This window comes from Schistocerca piceifrons, chromosome 3 (assembly GCF_021461385.2).
Source record: "Schistocerca piceifrons isolate TAMUIC-IGC-003096 chromosome 3, iqSchPice1.1, whole genome shotgun sequence".
Lineage (NCBI taxonomy): Eukaryota > Metazoa > Arthropoda > Insecta > Orthoptera > Acrididae > Schistocerca > Schistocerca piceifrons.
Window position 1 is genome coordinate 598,647,520 of NC_060140.1, and position 7,459 is coordinate 598,654,978.

Below are 7,459 nucleotides of genomic sequence, written 5' to 3' on the forward strand. Positions count from 1 at the left end.
TACAATCTCTATATTCCCTGAACCATCCGACTCCCTCATGAGAAGCAGAGATCAGGAGATAAAGCCTATCGCCCCCATTAATGGCTGCGGAATACTGCCATCTGCGACATAAAAAATGTCAGACTGCACCCATACTACGAACAAGTATAAAGGCATATAATTCACGGTGTGTATTGGCAGACTAGTCGCCATGAAAGCTGGAGAGTTTGCTCACGTCTCCATGAGAGGATTCGGAACACTTATGCTTCATAGCTGATACTTCTTTGGCTGACTGAACAAGAATGAAATGTGGTCCTGCAGTGTGTCATATTAATTGTCTTGTGGTGAAGAGCTACCTTCTATGGGGGGGGGGGGTAACTCCTAGCCATATTTTCCACCATTCAGAGCCAGAGCAGACACTGGCATGGTGCTGATGCAACTGATTTTACAGAGCGACTGCTGACAGAATTTATGGTCTATTGAGCAATTTTAAGATTCTTCACTCTTAGCAAACATTCTTGGAGTATGTAATACTTTTACCAGAGCATCGTCCGCACCCGGTAACTAAGTGGTCAGCGCTACAGAAGGTCAATCTTAAGGGCCCGGGTTCGATTCCCGTCTGGGTCTGAGAGTTTCTCCGCTCCATGGCTGGATGTTGTCTTAATCAACATCATTTCATCCCCATCGACGCACAAATCGCTGAAGTGGCGTCAAATCGAAAGACTTGTAACCCGCGAACGGTCTACCCAACGGGAGGACCTAGTCACAAGACATTTACATTTTATTTACAAGAGCTCCTACTGAACACACTATCTGAACTTCTTACATAACAATTAAAGTGTATGAAATACACCTCTGCCTTAACGCTGACAAAAGTTTTATCAGAATTCTTAATCAACACAGTTTCTGGACTCATTTTATATTTTCACAAGTGTGTGTTGTATACTTCTGCTTTAACGCTGGTAGTACACTACAGTCTGTAGAAAGTTATAAATTCACCGTAATCGTTTATATTGTACATGCATGTCTTATTATTCAGATGACAGTTTTTATAATTGAATCTAATGGCTCAGAGCGGTTGAAGTGTGATTATGTTCCTTGAATGTGGCAATGCATAGCGATGTGTACGAGCAAGCAGCTTCAACGGTAAGGACTGCAATAGAGCATTCGTCCTCCCATTGCTGCGAATGCATCATAGTTGGGTGCTCACGTTATTATTGTTCAGACCGCTACATTGATTGTTTGTAGTTTACTGTGCTGTCTCAGAAAGCCACATGCACTAAAATTAAAGGGATGAGGATGCATAAGACTACTCACCAAATGAACGGACTGTACAGTGCACGTACATGTTTTATACTTTTCTGTCGGCCTCAGAGTGAACTTGCAATTTGTAGCAGCACCTCAGGCTGTGATTCATCACTACAACGGCTCCACTGTAGGCAAAAACAAACAAAATCTTTCAGTTTTCACCACACTTCATTATTCCTTATTTTGATTATACGTTTCGGCTAAAGGACATCATCAGATGTGTCATCAGGCAAAAAGTAAAAACACGGGATTTTGCAATATTTTTCGTAAGACCAGACAAATATCCGTGGGATTCACACTATTTCAGCAGATCACAAAGTGAGAAGCGCTCAAAAAAAATAAAATAGTGTAGAAATACAGTAACACGCAATGATATTTAATTAAAAGTACGTTTTCCATTTTTGTTAATGTGCTAAGTAAACGTTAAAATGAAACATTCGTATGGATTAATACATGTACATCAATATGGTTCTCGTGAGATTGAACAACATATAACAGCTTACACTAAAATATTGCAGCACCAAATGTTAGGCTGCAGACCAGAATGAGAGAAATAGTGGAGCCCAACGACAGCAAAAGCATCCAAAAACAGAATGCAACAAAAGGCAAACGCAGAATCGTACGAAAATATTTCCAAGGCAACCAGTGCATAATCCATGAAGCACTGGCGACGCACTGTGTAACGTGACAGGGAATGTTTATATCCGATAAACTGCGGGAACGTTACATGTAACGCAGATATTAGTTTCTAGTAACACTAACAGAGAATACGCAGATAAGAGAGCTGGATGGGAAGTGCTCTGGAGTTATAGTCAGTAAATGAAAACCTAGCAGAGCTCATAGTGGTGAAGTTGCCTCTCCCGAAAGATGCAACAGCTGCTGTATAGCATGGCTAACAATTAAGTTCCCCTCTAGTAGTGTAGAAAAATGTACAGAGTGTTAGGTACATTCGGTCCACGTGCGTTCTTTCCGACGTTATTATTACTAACTCATGTTTTGTTTGCATTGAGTGTGTGAAATTAACGTACCACTGGCGTGTTTCGCACTGCGTCACCAGTGTTTCACAAGGCGAGTTGTGGAGGATCGCTTTAACTTCGTGCAACACCTTGCAGTTGCTTCTTGTGACGTAGTGTGGTAGGCAGAGTGCGGAATTACCTGCTCTGTCTTCAGTTTGCTGACCTACGAAGAAGGTAAGTGCATGAACACAATCCGGCGACGTACCTGATACCCCACATATCTCCTCCACCACGCTGTTACATCGCTGAAACACAATTTATCCATTAATACAGCTGAAGTGTTAGTTTTTAATCTAGAAATCTTACAGGTGTGGCATCGCCGCTCCCCAAACCACGTCTTGTTTCACTTGAGCCTTAAACCGGTCCTGCTGCTACCTTTACCCAATCTTCTCTTTCTTTTGGCAGGTAATACATAGTGCAGTGCTGACATTCGTGCTAAATTTACTACGAACAAAATATTGCAACACTATGCTGAGGATTCTGAGTTTACATGTAAATAACGTCATGAGCAACACGCAAATATTTTCATAGACCTACTTCATGCCACGGAAGGCGTTTCATAGTAAACTGAGGTGATACCTCCATAGTAAAATACATACTGCATTCATTCAGTTGCAACTCCAAACTCATGCATTACATTCATTACTATAAGCATTACATTTTCCCTCTTTCAGGAGCCATAACGACTGAAAAAAGAATCCTACATAAAATCTCTTCTGTAATGGGTGTTAACCGAGAGAGTTGGTGAAGTTAATGAGGCGCCCCAGCATGTTCTGTGTGATGAAGTGCTAACAGCAGGGAGTACCAAACACAGGTAATTAAAAGACCTCTTTGAATGAAATCATGCAGAGCTCAACGGAAAAGCCATTGAACTTTTCGAATAGAAAGAAACTGCACTGTAAAGTTCACGTCTGGATTCAAGGGCTACTTTCTCCACTCACCAATATCGAACCACACTTCAAATCACTGAACCCATCATACCTCATACAACAGAAGAGGATCTCGTCAAGCCTCGTTAGTACATATGATGAAGCTAGTTCTACGCAAGACACATGTGGAAAAGATAAATAAAATATATCGTTTTAACAACACAATTACAAGTCGTATAGAGGACATGGTTCAAATGTCTCTGAGCACTATGGGACTTAACTTCTGAGGTCATCAGTCCCCTAGGACTTAGAACTACTTAAACCTAACCAACCTAAGGACATCACACATACCCATGCCCGAGACAGGATTCGAATCTGCGACCGTAGCTGTCGCGCGGTTCCAGACTGTAGCGCCTAGAGGACATGCGTTTGGATACTTCTGACAGGGTGCTCAACGAAATAAAATCAAGTCATATCTTAGCACTTTGGTTCGATGAGTGTACCGACGTTTCAGCTTATTACCAGCAGCTTGTCTATGTCAGAGACGTAAAAAGTGACAACCTGAAAGAAGAATGCTTGTTCTCGGAATCACCGGACACTGCTGCACGTGGCGAAGACGTTTTCCGGACAGTGAAAATTTTTTCAGAGTAAAATAAAATGTATTGGTCAAATTTCATAGTTATGTGATGTTTATTCTCTGCCGTTAGAGGACTCCGAATGGTAGTGTGAAACAAGGCAGTATTAACGTAACTACGACATTTCGTGAGAAACAGCTTGCTGTAACCGGCTTTCTAATTAGAAGAGTCCGTCTACACATGGAGCACCCTCTCCTTTAGCATGATAATGCCAGACCACTTGTAACCTCCCCACCGTAATTTAAAAGAAAGAAATAATAAATGAATAGGAGCCAAGAATAACCTCCCTGCAATGAAATGTACTGACAATGACAATTTAACAAAAATTAGCAATCTGACTCAAATATAAGTTCTTCACAAAAAATTAAGGTCAATTCAGTGATAAGAAAATTCAATTAAACCGAAATATCGGTCTTTGGCCCTGTGTAAAACAATCAGAATTAAAGTCTTACCTCAGAATAACTGGATGTCAAATTTCTGCTCTTTTTCGTGCGCACGGCTTGGAGGATCTGCATTGCAAATAATAATATTCCTTTTTTTTGTGATTTTACTGAAATTTTTTCTTTAAAAAAAAGTGGAATGAAATGGGAAGTGCAACGAAATTTTTAGTTCAATAAAAAATTAAATTTTTGAAAAAATGCTTTTGAAATAAAAATTATTATTGGGGCACTTGTTGGAGAATAATTACAATAAATAAATTTTTACATTATCTAATGATTATATTAATTAACAGTATACCTCATTCAGCATCTTGACCAGTGCTGCCGACCGCCTACATCACACAACCGCACTGGGCTGCTACTACTGACCGACCGCTCTGCATGACGACTATTAGCGTACTGCACTACATGACGACTAGTAGTGAACTGCACTGCACGACTACTACTGACCGACCGCTCGTAACTAAATCGAGCTACAGACTGCCACGACTACAGACAGAGTACTGCTCTGCATAGCGACAACTAGCGAACTGCTCGCAACACTCGCGCGGTCAAGCGCATACTCTCTGGTCAGAGACGCTGCAATGCCTCGCCATCGCTGCTGCGTTACATACGTGTTTCATAACCCTCCACTGGGGGGGCAAAAATTTGGCAGCGATGGTGAGTCATTTGGACTTGCCAATCGCGGCAAAATTTTTAATTAACTAATAAACTTCTACAATTTACAGAATATTTAGATGTAGTACATGAATTAAATGTTGTGCCCACGCACTAAGTACAAAATATATAAGACAAAGACAAGATATGAGTACAAAACATAGTAGCAAATCAGAAAAATGTATATACAAATTATTTGACAGAAAACAAAGTGCACACGCACTGAAAAATTTCCTTGGCATATTCAGAACAAATAAACAGACTGGCAAAAAATATTATGTTGACAAGTGACATGAGTGCAGGTGCACTGGAGTTGAGAACATATCAGTAAATGATGAAATGTATATACAATTAGTAACAAATGACATAAGTGCATACGCATTGAAGTATTGAATATACAGAATAGTACAAATCATATTGAAAAATGAGAAAAGTGCACAGGCACTGAAGTTCAGTAGAAAACATATTAACGCCTAACATAAGTGCACATGTACTGTAGTTCAGAACATATCATTAAAATAAAAATGTATATACAATATAAAAGACAAGAGTGTACATATACTGTACTTCAGAACAAATCGAAAAATGTCTTTAGCATTTTGGCAATAAATAAACATAATGGCAAAAAATCATGTCCAAAGTGCACACGCACTGAAAAAATGTCTTTAGCATTTTCACAACAAATAAACATAATGGCAAAACATCATGTCGACCAGTGACATAAGTGTACTCGCACTGGAGTTCAGCAAATCTAAAAAAAATGTATAGCCATGAACATAAATAATGTTACCAAAAAAATTATTTTCCTTATGTGACAAGAATTAGGATAGGAAAGGGAGGATTGCATCATGGTTGTAGCACTTTAGATTGCACACAGCTGTTCTGAAAGTCCATATCTTTCCACAGTAGTACAACACCAAGTGACACAACTTGAAGTTCTTTTCCCATCAGAATTTATCAGCGTAGCCAAGACACTGAATTGTCGTAGTAATATTCCATGTTTTCATTTTGGCAGTACATTAGGTACACCAAACAGTGGCACCATAATATCGTCTTCATCGCTCACGGTGGTGGACAGCATGTCGTGTCAACACCACGCTCTTACAAGGCACACCAACGTAGAATTAGTGCAAAAACCAAATATAGTGCTCCATGATCACTAGGATAAACAGGAAAAATGGACATTGCAGTAATTTAGGGTAGTCAGCTTATGAGGTGAAGGACATCAAGTCACATATTATTGACAATTACAGACTTAATTAGCAGTTTGTGGCATTCATAGCCCAGTTATTGAACATTTCTGTACCAAGTATGTAGTATTACAGAAAAATGTTCATTAATTGTTTTACATAGAATCAGTAGTCTTCCTTTCCTAGTTACAAAATGTAGCATGGTTAATTAATCATTTGTCATTCCAATATAGTAAGAATCATTAGCCTTCTCCTGATTACAAAGCATTATGAAACAATCACATTCTTTTCCAGTTACAGAGTATAATTAAGAATCATTAACCTTCTCCTAATTACAGTTAATTAATCATTTGTCATTCCAATAGTATTAATCACTAACCTTCTCATAATTACATAGCATTATTAATTAAACAGTAGCATACCTTTCCAGTTACAAAGTATAATTAAGAATCACTAACCTTCTCCTAATTACAGTTATTTAATCATTTGTCATTCTAATATAGTAAGAATCATTAGCCTTCTCCTAATTACAAAGCATAATTAAACAGTAGCATAGTTAATTAATTATGTGTCATTCCAATCTAGTAAGAATCATTAGCCTTCTCCTAATTACAAAGCATTATTAAACAGTCACATTCATTTCCAATAACAAAGTATGAACATTGAAAACAAGAGCTAATTAATGGCATAATTAATAACATAATTCGTTGATTGACATTAATTATTGGCACTCAGTGGCCAGCAAGTATTGAATAGAATAAAACATAGTTCATCATTCAGTATTATTCAGATCATTACGAAGTCATTATTAAAAATCAGCTAATTAGTCATAGCATTAATAATCATGGGCATTATAAGTAGTCTCATTACAATAAACAGTGTTCCTCATTCAGTAGTATTCAGATCATTATGAAGTCATTATTAAAATCAGTTAATTACAGTCATAGCATTAATAATCGTGTGCATTATAAATAGTCTCATTACAATAAACAGTGGCAGTTATTAGCTAGTGACAAAGCATTATCTTAAATATATACTTTTTTTTGTCTCATTAAGAAGTCATTACTCAAGCGACATACTATTCAGAGCTAATCAGTATTATTCAAAATTTTCTCAAACTGGTATCACTACTTGGGACTGGTAATACATTTTTTTTTGTTAGCAATGCATTGCGTTGGGATCGATAATTAATTGCTGAGACATAACACTATTTGTTTTTGACCTATTGCTGCAAATGAGGATAGGTAACGTAATTCGTCATGAGTCAGCTGTAGCAAGATTATGTAACAAGGCAGTATATGTGATCACATTTATAAATGATAAACACAAATGGGTAAAAAATAATAAAAATGCAAGTACTAGAAC